The sequence below is a fragment of the Gadus morhua genome, chromosome 2, assembly GCF_902167405.1.
Source record: "Gadus morhua chromosome 2, gadMor3.0, whole genome shotgun sequence".
Lineage (NCBI taxonomy): Eukaryota > Metazoa > Chordata > Actinopteri > Gadiformes > Gadidae > Gadus > Gadus morhua.
Window position 1 is genome coordinate 14,526,976 of NC_044049.1, and position 15,556 is coordinate 14,542,531.

The 15,556-nt window shown below is 40.6% G+C and overlaps 1 long non-coding RNA gene across 1 annotated transcript; it reads left to right on the plus strand.

The window, feature by feature from the left end:
- The first annotated feature begins 6,150 nt into the window (after nucleotides 1-6,150).
- LOC115557694 (uncharacterized) lies at nucleotides 6,151-13,784 on the plus strand. Its single transcript, XR_003979222.1, has 9 exons — nucleotides 6,151-6,270; nucleotides 7,008-7,084; nucleotides 7,216-7,483; nucleotides 7,847-7,888; nucleotides 9,671-9,703; nucleotides 9,840-10,075; nucleotides 10,712-10,871; nucleotides 12,151-12,275; nucleotides 13,550-13,784. It is a non-coding gene; the product is annotated as an uncharacterized LOC115557694 (long non-coding RNA).
- Nucleotides 13,785-15,556: the final 1,772 nt, after the last annotated feature.

A 15,556-nucleotide genomic window follows, 5' to 3' on the forward strand; every position in this document is an offset into this window, starting at 1 on the left:
ATAACAATTCCTAACTCACCCGGCACTGACAAAAATAAATTAACACATACATGGTTAAAAAACAGATCGTATACAAACACATACGAAAGCTAGCCTACATTTCCAGCTGAGCCGGCTGGCTTACTGATATTTCATACAATGAAAAAATAAAGAAGTTATACGTACCATCTAGGGCTGTAACGATACGCGTATCGAAACCGAAATGACGACACTCAAAGCCACGAACCTGCCTCGCGGTGTGAGAAGGCAGAAGCGCAATATGCCCTTTCTAACTCTCCGGTCAAATTGGCCGATTGAAATTTGCTAATATTTTGTCTAAATAATAGTCTGCTGACAGCGCCCCCTCCTATCGATGCCGTAAGTATGCGACTGCAATCCTCCGTGGCTACGGAGGATTGCATTTCTCCACAGCCGTCGAAGTCCTCATATGCGATATGAACGACATTTGTCCAGAGTGGGCCAAGCGCGAAAAAAATTTACTGTGTGATCCTGTCTCAATTGTTTTGTGTGATTTGACTGGCAGTTTGTCTGCTTATAGGTCGGAATGAAGCGGCCACCGATTATTGACAGGATGGGTACTTTATTCTACCGGACTCGTTCGCTTCTTCACTAGACACACGCGCTACCGCTCGCTCTCCTCGCTCTTCCACTCACTCGCTGACGTCACTCACACACGAATACGCACACTGCCATTCTCGCGCACACACATATCCCAGACAGCAATGGGGCGTCGAAAACGGGTTGATTGTTGGTTAAAATAGTCGGTTTCCGTCAGACGACTAAAATTCACCGTTGAATCAACGTGGTGGATAGTCGTTATCTCGACGGTCGGAGAATGTCGAAAATACTACGTTGTTTCAACGATGATTTGCGTGCTAATTTTCAACGTAATTTACCACACGTCGAAATGGCGTTGAATTGAGGTTGTAACGCATATTAGCAATTTTCCTGATATTTCAACTGTCATTTTTTAATGAGATAAATTAATGCTTTTCCTTGTAGATAATCTGCAGGTATGGCCATTGAATGTTGCAGCTACAACTATTTCTGGCAGGACAACTGGTCTATATACTTTTAGCAAGCTCACACAAACAGCTTTCACAAATGCAATAAAGATCACTGGTTAAGAAAACCCCATTACAACAGTAGCATTTGAGAGGGGTTAAAACACAGAAGCTGCAATTTAGAAATCCTAGTAAAGCGATGTAAACACCATGAGAACTACTCACAATTCACATTAGTTCAGATCCAAAGTTAGTCATAAGATAAGCCCCAAAGCCCACTTACCTCATTGATTTCCACGCCCCTATTCTTTGAAATAATTACTCAAGAGTTTGGCTTGACAAAAGATTAAGGTTTTAATACCCATTTTATTGTGTTTTTGGAAAACTGTTAAGGAATAAACAAACTACATTAATGGAAATGTGTTGCAAGGTTGTAATAACACAGAAAAACAAGTTAACTTGAAATAAACGAACATACATGTAATGGAGCGGGAGAGGGAATACAGTAACCAAGGGTCAGCAACCTTTTCAACATTCAGTGCCAGTTTGACATTTTCTCGTTAATGTGCCATAAGAAACAATATATTAAATATTGAGCTGAATTATGACACAGCGACCAAAAATATTTCCAACATATTAAATGTTTGTTATCTCAAACATCTCAAAGCACTACTTTCAGAAACTTATTCAAAAACCCATTTGCACTGAGAAATGTAAATGTGGAAACATCCGCATCAACATCTTTAAAGACATGTACAGCTTTACAAAAAATATGTGAAGGCCATGCATACATATACAGGCTACAACTATTTTTGATATTTCAGAACACTGCTTTCAGTGACTAATTTAAACATCTTTGCACTGGTAGGAAATGCCCAAAACAGAATAAAGTGGGGGAAAAAAATCTGTAGTAATGATTTTGCTGATGCATTGTAGAAGGGAAGACATTGAATAAAATATATATTTTTTCCCAAGTGTGCCAATGTAGTATGCAGTATAATAAACAATGAGGCATAGCAAACACTTGAGGAATGGCTTCAAATTACAATCCCCAAACATAGATGTGGACAAAGGAGATGCATGAAAGAGGCAAGTAGTTGTCCTCATCTCCGTAACAAGAAATAGTGATGGCAAAATTTACACCCAAACAGCAGAGGTGCATTTAATCAATGGGATATGTGAAATGGGCTTTTTTTGTACCTAAATCAACTGTAGATGATAAAGACTGAACCAGAGGATAGCACACTGTTTTGAAGAAAATCACATGCTGGAGCATCGCTTATAAAGGAGCACACCTTTAGAGGTTTACCTCCGAAGGTTCTCTCAGCAGCTGGGTGAGGTCATAGACAAATGCTTTCAGGTAGTCATACATCATACACATTGTTGGTAGACCTGTGTTAAAACAAAAACTTGAAACTGACAAAAGTAATGATACATCAATATTTCTTAGTAATCAGACTTTTTATGGAATTTTGGAACAGAATAATTAAGCAATATCACACGAGAGGGAGTGCTGTTGTACTACGGCTGTGATTCTCTTCGGCACTCGGCCAACGGCCTCATACCTACGACCGAATCCCAGCCGTAGTACAACAGCACTCACTCCTGAGTGATATTGCTTTTATACAACAGTTCTACAAGCACCAATAATAATTAACATATTATGATCAGATTTCTTTGGTTCATTAATGATTTATTTGGCTCCGCCAACACAAATAGATCCGCAACTGGACTGAACTGTTGCCAAGCAACACATAAACACATTAGCATTACATTAGGTTCCCTTGGTCCTCTTCTGGCGACCATTCTTAATTCAACTCCAATGTTATTCCTGGAAACATGTTCATATTTGCTGTGCAAAGTTAGCTGCAATCTAAGCTACAAAAAGATTGTTAATAACATTAACGGTTATGAGAACACCCGTAAAGCGGAGCGATACGTGTATAGTTAAAAGACCCAGTGCTGTTATACTCTATATCAGCACTGGAATGCCTCTTGTCCAATCAAATTACTTGGTCGGAACTGACTTGGATAATTTGTAATAATCTTCATCTTCTGCCTCAACGTCTTGTAGTAGAGCTTCTTGGCCTCTTGTGGCACAAAGAACTGCAGCATTTCCTGGAGTGCATTCAGATTCCATATATAAATAGTTTTCCAAAAAAAAAAATCTGGTATCCAGGACCATGTACCCGCTGAGCTACAGCCTTGACAACCTGATAGTGCTTAATTTCATAATGCATTTGATGGTGTTGCCTTTGATTCACGAATTCTCCATTCAGCCCACTGCACGCATTCTCCTTCATCTTCTGCAAGACACAAATGCAAACATAAGAAATGAATGTGCGAAATCATAACACTTAGATTTATCTGCCAGTTTACGTCTACCCGCCTGTCCAAACAGTGGCGGTTGTCATATTAAATCTAGGCACTAAGGCCACATACAGCTGATGCTCATGAAGTAAGGCAGATAAGAAACTGATAACTACTGATTTCTCCTTTCCTGGCACAGTCCTTAACATATGTAATGAGGCTAAAAACTTATAACATTACATAACTGACGACCAGTCTAATGACCGTGAAATTTGCAGGCAGTATCGTATGATGTATGCACAAGCTAATATGCTTATCAGAAAATTTGGTATGTGTTCATCTTCTGTGAAAATAACACTTGCTGCTTCTTGCTACAAAAGAAGCGGCATTCAATTATGGTATGAGGCTACAACTCAAAGTGCCTAGATGGAGTAGCACAAGCCTTCCGTTTGTTAATGTTGATGTGCCAACTTGTCCTGCTGTTCTCAGAAACCTTATGCACAGATGTATGTGTAGACTACTGTGTCTTGCAACAAGTAAGGGATAATGGACCACGTTAGACTATCAAAAGTTAATACACGCTCTAGATGATAATGCGGCCCCAAAGCGGAGGGCCGATCCAATGTGTTGGGGGCGCCCTCTGGAGGCGCCCTTAATTAATTAATTAAAATATACGAAACAAGCGAAATTAAACCAAACGTGTTCCCAAATGGAACAGAGAAGGGAGGGGGCGGGGGATTAAAGTTAGGGCGCACTGAAACCCTCACCGTAGTACGCAGGACAATGCGACAAAGCCATCTATCCCACTCTATAGAAAATATCGAGATATATCGCCATTCAGCCAAAAAATATCGGGATATCATATTTTGCCCATATCGTGCAGCCCTAATCTGAATACAGACGTCGCAAAACCTCTACATCCAGCTCTCCAACAAGAAGTTGACAACGAAGACCTTACGGATGGCACAAGCAGGCGATTTGTTCACTGATGCATTTCCAATGCAAAAACCCTGACAACCAATTGGAATACAGACGCTGCAAACCCTTTCCATCCAGCTCTCCGAGAAGCAGTTGACAACAACGGAGACCCTACAGATAACACAAGCCCGTGATTGTTTCACTTGCTCCAAATTAAACGGTAAGGGAACTAATTTGAGACAAAGCATCTTTGCACTTTTGTTTTTTTCCAAAGGTATCTGATGGGTTTGCACATATAGGAAGTAGGCTAATTATATTTGAGGTTATCTGGCACAACATTGTATTGGTTATTGTTGGTGGCATCATTAGGGGTCCAAGCCAACAGGTTGGATCCCTATTGTTTTTGTAAGGATTTTTATACTTCCTACCAAGAAAGTGGTACTACAGCCCAAACCGTAAATGGTGCACACCAATTACATGACTAGATCCAGGTACGTGAAGACTATGCAGACGACAAAATCCAGACATACCGGCCACTAGGTGGCGCTATACCAAGGAATACGCGTTTGGGGCTATAACTCCCACACCGAACCTCCCACAGTCCAAAACGTTATACCCACAGATTCACTGGAGTCTGCTGCATCTTTTGGCCTAGGCCACGCCCATTTGCGTCCATAATTTTTTTTCGCAAAGTCGCGAAAACCGCTAAACTGTTTTTTCCCTACTCCTCCCACATTTCTTGACCAATCGACACCAAACTTTGCACACGGCATCTTCAGACGCACACGCATAGAAATGATAGACACTTTTTTGATCGGACCTTCGACGACGAAACGGTAGCGTTTTGAATATTGGTTTGTGAGCTAAATTAGAAGTGGAAAATCAAAAATCCAAAGAAATCCAAAATTAGACATCGGAACGAGTCCAAATTTTACACACATGTTGGTGCTAACCTTAATGTCGTTCGACAAAAATGCGGCGCCAAAAAACGACGACATTGTCTATCTCCTATTTGGCCAATGGAATGTTCTGAAAACGCGTTTTAGGCTATAACTCCCACACCGAAGCTCCCACATTCAAAACGGAGACAGAAAACGAGATTTTGCAGCAATTACATTTAAGTACAGTTAATCAGGCTGAAAATGCCCCCCCTAGCTTACCAGATCTAGCACTGTGTGGGACAACTTCAGAATTCGAGAACAGTCCTGACCAAAACACTACAGACAGTGATGCCAGTGAAAGAGAGGATTTTAGTGGGTTATCCAGCTGTGATGAAAGTGAGCCTGAGGAAATGAGTTTACAAGCTAAACTAAAGCAATGGGCATCAACTTTTGGCATTACTCTTGTTGCAGTTACCGCTCTTCTATCAATATTGAGAGTACACCACTCTGAGCTGCCTAAAGATGCCAGGACACTTCTTGGCACACTAAAGAAAATAGCTGTGCGTGCATGCATTAGGTGGTGGTGAATATCACCATTTTGGATTGGCTAAGGGAATTTTATCAAAATTGAATTCAATCCATTTGCCTAGCTGCCTTCAGACAATTCGGTTACAATTCAACATCGACGGTTTACCCATTTTTAAGAGTTCAAAAGTTCAGTTTTGGCCAATTCTTCAATTTTCTTTCATTCACCTCATTGACAGATGGCACAGGTGTGGAAGGTCGTCGAATTCAAAGATAGGAGCACTACCATAGTGCCAAGCAGCTGGTTGGAGGAGGCAGGGGAGTCATGGAATTGTTTCTGGCCTCCTAGTTCTTACGATCATAACCGCCTCCAGAAGGCAGTCGCGCACCACCTTCCTCCAGGTGCAGTGTGGGACGTGCACGGTGACGTGAGGGTCTTGGTTAGCTGTTGTAAGGAAAAATGCGGCATATGAAAACGTTTCTATAAGATTCAACTTGCTAAATTTCACTAATGCATGCCATTCACTTTCAGCAACATATGTAAAGGCAAAGGACTACCTGAAAAAGTCCTTACTGTGTTTAACATCAGACATACAGTCAGAGGCTGAAGACCCTATCAGAAGGAAAAAAAGGTAAAAAACAAAAAATGTTCTCCTCTCCAGAGGTGAATTGGGCCACACATTCCCGCTATCCATCAGACCCTCCCAACCCTCTAAGCCCCTTCCTTGGATAAACGACTCCCTTCAATCGATGCGCTCTAACCTCATGGGCTGCTGAGAGAGAATGGCATAAAACTAACCTATCAGATTTAACACAATACCAGTAACTATTATCATCTTTTGCTTACAATGTCACAGCAGCGAAAAATTCACAATACAACTGAGATTCACAATACAACTGACGCCCGGAAACTGTTCTCTACTTTCAAATATCTACTAAACCTTTCCCCTCTTGCTACAAACCTCACAGCAGAACCTTATGCTTCATTCTTTACTGACAAAGTGGCTGCTAATAGCAGGTAGTTCTCTGAACCATCCACAGGCAACTTATCATCCCTCACTACCTTCGAAAAGCTCCTGAAAACTCAGCTCTTCCTAGAATGACTCTTGTCCCAACACTTTTTAACTTTCAATGCACTCTCTTCCATCTTTCTATTGCACTCAAACTTCAGACAGTGTTCGGGTGACTAGTGGCACTTTTTGGCACTCTTAGCAAGGTTTTAAATAGTGTTGTAGCTTAAATGTTAGTCCTCTTGTTGTAAATCGCTTCAGCTCAAAGCATCTGCTAAATGCATAAATGTATAAGTTCTCTGTTAATATTTCTGGTGTTACCCACTGACTGCCATGACTGTCCTTGATTTGTTCCAAAGGCCAAACTCACGCTACCTGCAGGAGCCAGCTGGAAGAGTCCAGACCACTACGGGCCCGCCGCAACACTTTTTTGAAGGTGCAGACCTTTAGAGTTAAACTGAACAGCAATGAAACATTTTAGAAATTAAAATATAAATATTTCAGAAACGGCTGTTTGACTGCCCATTTTGTCCATTTTGTCTAAACTGGCACTTACTATGCTTCAAGGTGTGGACACTGATGACGAGGCACCACCCCCCCCAAGAAAAACAGCACGACAATCTGTAGATGTTGGGCCAGGTAGGTAAAAATATGTTGCATGTGTTTACTGGTTAATGCCAGTACAAATGGTACTTTGAAGCACCATTTGAAACAACACCATGTTTAACACATATGTTAGAAATACCATTTGGCTCTCTTATTCAGTTTTGAAGTGTTTCATTTTTTTCAGACATCAATAGTGAGTGGCTATTTGGGCCATCGACCACCCAAAGAGGTAATTTTACTTTAAATAATTGTTCCTCATACATAGTTTTCCCCATCTTCCCCGTTGATCATTGCTTCAAACCAACACGTTTTTTTTGACACATTTCATTGTTGGTCTGACTGGATGAAGGACTACCCAACTGCATACAAAGCCATTCCTCTTGTGCAGTAAAGACACACACACACACACACACACACACACACACACACACACACACACACACACACACACACACACACACACACACACACACACACACACGGCATCCCAGGACCAAGCCAAACTTCCTCGATATCAGGCTAACTGATGGTTGAACAAGTAAAACTTAAAATATTGTAACTTACACACAATAACATGACTTTTTTATTCCAGCTCAATCAAATGGCAGCCAGAGACTTGAGCTACTACATCTAGGTAGGTTTTGGCATCAGTAGAACAACTAATTTCAACATGTATGGATTGAACATGTATTTATATAAATTTCTTACAAGGTAAATCTTACAAACTCTTCCTTAAATACACTACTTTGAAAAAAATATATAATCATTGGCACTTGACACTAATCAATGACTTTTGAATATACAGGTGCTGGTCATATTATTAGAATATCATGAAAAAGTTGATTTATTTCATTAATTCCATTTAGAAAGTCAAACCTGTAGAATGTATACATTCATTCCAAACAGACTGATACATTATAAGTGTTTTTTGCCAAAAAGAAGATGATTATAGCTGACAACCAATGAAAACCCTAAATTCAACATCTCAGAAAATTAGAATATGGTGAAAAGGTCAGATATTGAAGACACCTGGTGCCACACTCTAAATAGCTAACTAACTCAAAACACCTGGAAAAGCCTTTAAATGGTCTCTCGTTTTGATTCTGTATGACACACAATCATGGGGAAGACTGCTGACTTGACAACTGTCCAAAAGATGACCATTGATACTTTAAAAAAGGAGGGCAAGACACAAAAGGTCATTGCCAAAGAGGTTGGATGTTCCCAGAGCTCTGTGTCCAAGCACATTAATAGAGAGGCGAAGGGAAGAAAAAGATGTGGTAGAAAAGAGTGTACAAGCAAGAGGGATAAACGCGCCCTGGAGAGGATTGTCAAACAAAACCGATTCAAAAATGTGGGGGAGATCCAGAAAGAGTGGACTGTAGCTGGAGTCAGTGCTTCAAGAAGCACCACACACCGACGTGTGCAAGATATGGGCTTCAGCTGTCGCATTCCTCGTGTAAAGCCACTCTTGAATAAGAGACAACGTCAAAAGCGTCTCGCCTGGGCTCAAGACAAAAAGGACTGGACTGCTGCTGAGTGGTCCAAAGTTATGTTTTCAGATGAAAGTAAATTTTGTATCTCCTTTGGAAATCAAGGTCCCAGAGTCTGGAGGAAGACAGGAGAGGCACAGAATCCACGTTGCCTGAAGTCCAGTGTAAAATTTCCACAGTCAGTAATGGTCTGGGGTGCCATGTCATCTGCTGCTGTTGGTCCACTGTGTTTCCTGAGGTCCAGGGTCAATGCAGCAGTCTACCAGGAAGTTTTAGAACACTTTATGCTGCCTGCCGCGGACCAACTTTATGGAGGTGACGATTTCATTTTCCAACATGACTTGGCACCTGCACACAGTGCCAAATCTACCAGTACCTGGTTTAAGGACCATGGTATCCCTCTTCTTGATTGGCCTGCAAACTCACCTGACCTTAACCCCATAGAAAACCTATGGGGTATTGTGAAGCGGAAGATGCGAGATGCCAGACCCAACAATGCTGAAGAGCTGAAGGCCACTATTAAAGCAACCTGGGCTCTCATAACACCTGAGGAGTGCAACAGACTGGTCGACTCCATGCCACGCCGTATTGCTGCAGCAATTCAGGTAAAAGGAGCTGCAACTAAGTATTGATTGCCATACATGCTGAAACTTTCCATGTTCATACTTTTCAGTTGGCCCACATTTCTAAAAAATCATTTTTTGTACTAGTCGTAACTAATATTCTAATTTTCTGAGATACTGAATTTGGGATTTTCAGTAATTGTCAGTACTAATCATCCAAATTAAAAGAAATAAACATTTCAAATATATCAATCTGTGTGTAATGAATTGATATAATATGTAAGTTTCACGTTCTGAATATAATTACTGAAATAAATCAACTTTTTCATGATATTCTAATAATTTGACCAGCACCTGTAGATACAGTCCAACCAAGCCACCAGCTATTGCATGGTAAGTCGAGGAGACAAACATTCTAACCATTGTTTTCATCATTATCATACACATTATAATTAAGATGAAATGGGAAAGTACACCAAAGTACACCAAACCCCAGAAAACATTTCTAATAAGTAACTTCTATGAACAGATATGGGAATATCTAAAGTCGTGGAGCTGCTTTCCAAAGTGCTGGAAGAAAATAAATTGATGAAAGCGGAAATTACCAACCTGGGGAGTGAAGTGAGGGCGCTTAGGAGAGAGATGGTGAGGCCGGTAGCACCAGAAGCTGCCGCTTCGTCCATCAAGCTGCCTCTGAGGACAATGGAGGAGTTTCAATTAGCAGAGGCTGTTATGAGAGAAACCCCCTGCGAAAAACAAAAGATGGTAGGTACAAATCTGCACTACCCAAAAGCTAGTCAAAGTATATGTGTAAATTAATAAAACCATACCTCTTCTTTCCAGCCATCCACTACATCACTCAGTATTTGTAGGAATTATCTTTCAAAACAAAATTAACACATTACTCATTATGTGAAACAGTGAGAAGTTCACCTAACCTAAATTGGTACATATACAGTATCTCACAAAACCCTAGCCATTTTTTCAAATGTTTTAATGTATCTTCTCATGGGATAACTCTATAGACATGAAACTTTGATGTAACTTAAAGAAGTCCGTGTAGAGTTTGTAGATTACGATAAGATTTATTGTCACTATAGGCGCAATGGTCATGTTCATAATTAAGTGTACTCAGTTATGTGGCCAGCTGTTTAGTTGTTAATGGATGCGTTTTTAGTCATATTCTGAGGACAATAAATCTATAGTTCTCTACAATACGTATAATGACTAGTTTAAGTTATAATAAAGTTTCATGCCAAGGGTTATCCTATGAAAAGATACAATAAAATATTTGCAAAAATGGGAGGGGTGTAGGCCTATTCACTTTTGGGAGATATTGTAATTATACATGTTATAATTATCAATGTTTCACTTGTTTGTTGGTTTATTATGTCTTGTCAGATCTTAACATTCAGTCTAATTGGAGGGCACACTGCAGAAGAGGCCGTAAGAAGGATGTTGCAGAGTGGCCTAACAAATAACCTGGCGTGTCGCTTCAACTGGGCAGGGAAAGGCTTCAAGGAAGCCTTTAAAAGCACTGTCCTTAGTGATGTACTGTTCGGTATGTTTGGCAAAACTCAGTCACACCACACAAGCATTAGACACAGATACCACTGATTAAAATAAATGCTTTTAAACCAGCAAGTCGATTCTTTAATATGCACTATGGGTAGTCTTCTGAGCTATGCTTATTTCATGTAAAATCAGAAAAAGTCCATTCATAGGCTACTATGCGATCTCAGTTTTGTGTCCAGATGCAGCAATGCTTTTAACACTGACAATATTCTGCACTGCACTCTTGGAGTATCAGTCAGCGCTATAGAACACTTTAGTTTGACGTTATTTTACTTTTACTATCTAGCTATCTTGCACCGAAAGCCTACATTCACATAAGAATGTAACAACGCGCTACTCCGCTAGCATTGGCTACGAGTGGTATGTCGGGCTACGGGCATACATGCCCGTAGCCACGACGCTGAAGTTGGAATCCGATTCGCAGCATCCGATTCGGCTTGAAAACCACTTAGAATCTTCAAATCGGTCCTGATTGAAAACCACTACACCTATACTCTTCAAATCTGGACTACATTATCACAGTAAGGCTATACATTATGTAAAACATAGTTTCAGACTTTTGAAACCTTTACCCTATTTGTGAAAATGCAATGCGGTCTGGACCCCTAAATGAGCCTGTATTGCATTTTCACAAATAGGGTAAAGGTTTCACAAATCTGAAAATATGTTTTACATAATGTATAGCCTCACTATGATAATTTAGTCCAGATTTGAAGAGTCTAGGTGTAGTGGTTTTTAATCAGGATCAGTTCTAATGCGGTCTGGACCCCTAAAAAGCATTAAAATGTGCCTTTATTGCATTTTCACAAATAGAGTAAAGGCTCACAAATCTGAAACTATGTTTTACATAATGTATAGCCTCACTGTGATCATTTACTCCAGATTTGAAGAGTCTAGGTGTAGTGGTTTTCAATAAGGACCGATTTAAAGTGGACCAGCTGCCGAATCGGATGCTGCGAATCGGATGCCAACTTCAGCGTCGTCCCGTAGCTACCAATTTAACCCTGCATGCATGCATTCTGTAATCAAAGAAGTAACTGGGATGGAGTCGATGTGGTAACCCATAGTGCAGTAAAATGAGACTGAGAGGACAGTGAAACCAATGCACTGCGCACCAGCGTTAAGGGTCTGTGGTTAGGAAACAAATTGCTGACTTTTTGCCTGGTGCACTATGCAAAAAATGGCCATGGCCATGTTACAGCTTACCGTCGCCATGTTGGTAATTCTTGACCGGGTCTGTTTGTTTGTTTCTTTCTTTCTTTCAGCTGCACTCCAAAAACAGCTGCCAGGGACCACCCATATTGTTTTTTCAGGGACACTGAAGAAGTGGCTTAAATATGCACCGGAGAGAGAGGGAGGTGGAGGGAGGCGAACAAATGAACGCGATCAGGTAGGCCTATGTACGCTTGTTCCACACACCATGCGTCCTTCGACGGATGAGCGTCGCGAGTGCGACTCTGAACCATGGACAGGTCTGAACGGACGGACCCAAAATGCATTTCGAGAGCGCAATGCTATGGAGCCAGTTTCCTGCCATAATTCCAACCTGAAAAAAAAAGTTTCAAAGGGTTATACACTAAAATTCAAACATCTGTAAACATGATTTGTGTTCTATTTTATCTTCATCATTTTCACCAACACATTTTCAAAGTTCAAACAATATCACCAGCGCATTTGCAGAGTTTCAAATCTGGCACTGTTCTAACAGTGTATTTCATTGTTTCCCGGTTTTGAAACCTTGTAAATGGGATTCTGCAAACAGGTGTTAAAAACATGTAAAGGTGTACGTTTACGCCTTTGCAATGTCTTTTTTCAGAACTGACTTTTCAGAGATTTGACCATGCAGGCGCAAGCTTTGAGTCACGTGAATATTGGCAGCGTTCTGTCGCGCATTCGTTTTGAAACTCCTGACAGTCTGAAGAAAAAGAAAACGTTCCTGGGGGAAGGACCATTTATCTCTAAACCTATTGGTTGCTAACCCTTTTCTTCAGAGACTGTCAGGAGTTTCAAAACAAATGCGCGACAGAATACTGCCAATATTCACGTGACTCAAAGCTTGCGCCTGTGTGGTCGAATCTCTGAAAAGTCAGTGCTGATAAGTCACTTCTGAAAAAATACATTGCAATGGCGTAAACATACACCTTTACAAGTTTTTAAAAATAAATATTCAACCTTTCAAAACTTATTTCTCAATGTATGAACACCTGTTTGCATTTACAAGGTTTCAAAACCGGGAAACAATGAAATACACTGTTAGAACAGTGGCAGATTTGAAACTCTGCAAATGCGCTGGTGATATTGTTTGAACTTTGAAAACATGTTTGTGGAAAAAAAAAAAAAACTTTGAAAATGTGTTGGTGAAAATGATGAAGAAGATAAAATAGAACACAAAATCATTTTTACAGTTGTTTGAATTTTTTTCAGGTTATAATGTCTTTTTTCAGTGTTGCAAAACCTTTTTTACAAGGTGTTGAGTTTTCAAACCCAGACTTACAAGCCTTTGAAACTTTTCTTTTCAGGTTTGAATTATGGCAGGAAACTGGCTCCATACAATGCAAGTCACGGGCGCATGGCGTAGTTTGAAACAAACCTCATTCAGTCGTACTGCTGGACTCATTTTGTAGCCTATACTGCTTATGTTAATATTCCTCTATTTATTTTCAGGCGCCGCAGGATCCTCGACCATGAATGAATGTGTGTGTGTAAATAATAATTATATTCGTTAGAATAATAGGGTTAATTGGGTTTGGGTTGTTCGTGTTCGGTTATCACGTTGTATTGTTCATTATTGTCGCCACCGTTGTTGTGTCATGTTTGTTTGTTGGGTGCTCTATGTGAGAGGATTTTAATAAAAGTAGTCTGCGTCGAGGGGTGTACGGTGCGCAGAACTACAGTTAAATAAAGCCTGACTGTGCGTTTCTTGGCCGCCGCTACAATATGTTTGACAACAATAGCCTATGTTCTGTGTATTCATATATTCATTAGAGCCTTGAAGGAGATTCAGTAGCCTTAAAATCCTAATTTAATTGTAGAGTCATATCATGATGTCCTTTAAATAAATCAGTGAGTGAAGAACCAACATCGACCACAATTCGACCATAATCACTAGTTGAATAAAGGTTGAAAAGGGATCGACGCGCCGTCGTCGGTCGCCTTCCATTCAACGTTGAATCGACCTGGAACAGTATGAGCAAACTGCCGTTGAATCGACCAAAATTCGACCATAATCACTAGTTGAATAAAGGTTGAAAAGGGGTCGACGCGCCGTCGTCGGCCGCCTTCCATTCAACGTTGAATCGACCTGGAACAGTATGAGCAAACTGCCGTTGAATCGACCAAAATTCGACCATAATCGTTGAATAAAGGTTGAAAAGGGATCGACGCACCGTCGTCGTTCGCCTCCCATTCAACGTTGAGTCGACGGTGGACAGTATGAGCAAACTGACGTTGAATCGACGCCCGGTCTCAACGCTGATTCAACATGTTTTGGTTGAAAATACGGAGGTTGATTCACCGTTGATTCAACGCTCTTTTGCTGTCTGGGATGCTACTCGTAACACTATGCCTCGTTATTGCGACGTTCATGACGTTCAGGTTTTTTCTCCATCTATTGAAAGTTAGGCTATTAAAAATGTTGCATTCTATACAGCCTGATTATGTCATTATTTAAGCTACATAGCCTAATAAGAAGCGCTAATAAGGATATTTGACAAAACCAACCAAACAGTTGAGGGTTTTTGCCTACCAGCAAAAAGCATCCTCCAACTGCAATCTTTGGTTATTTCTTTATTCATTTAGCTATGCTTTAATAGTATTCTTTCTGTTTGTAGAATATTGGTGTATTTTAGTGTCTCTCTTTTGTTCACATTTCTAGCCTAGGAACAGGCAAGGGCCTCTCATACTGATACAGGGTTTTTGTTATGTCCAACAAGGTTGAACCGACCTGGTCCTCCGGGACATAGCCAGGGCCAGATACCTTATCAATGCTGAGAGTGCGTCTGTTCTCTTGTTATTGATATATCCCCTTTTTGTATAATACTCGCCCCAACCCTTTGGTTCGACGAGTAGAGGGTTCGACAGCCAAGGAATAAGTCATCGACCACCGGGTCCACTATAGATTATTCAACCTAAGTCTGTATCTCGCTGTATTCCTGGAAAATAAACCATCTATTCAACCCTCTAATCCAACCTGTCAATCCAACCAGTAGTAGTTCAAGAATTACTACTACGACTGAAAATACACAACGCAGAGTCTGTCCGAACAGTTTAGAAATAAGCTGGAATCTCCAAATTATTTGTTATTAAATGTTACATTAAGTTAATTGGTATATATAAGTGTTGTTTAAATAAAATGCTTTTTCAATTTCAAAAAATCGTGGGATGTATCGAACCGTGGGTCAAAAATCGTGATACAAACCGAATCGTGAGTTTGTGTATCGTTACAGCCCTAGTACCATCATTTGATTAGTCAGCAGACGTATGCGTCGGTGATGCATTTGTCGCCTCCGGTGTCTTTCTTTAGCAGCAGACAGGCGTAAAAACAGAAAAATGGCCAAGGCAACCGACATTATAACCGTTGAGGACGGCATCATGAATTAATAATTAATGCGACTCAATTGCCGCCTTTGAGAGGGGTCTGTGCGCGTGGAACTCAACTGTAGACATATATCA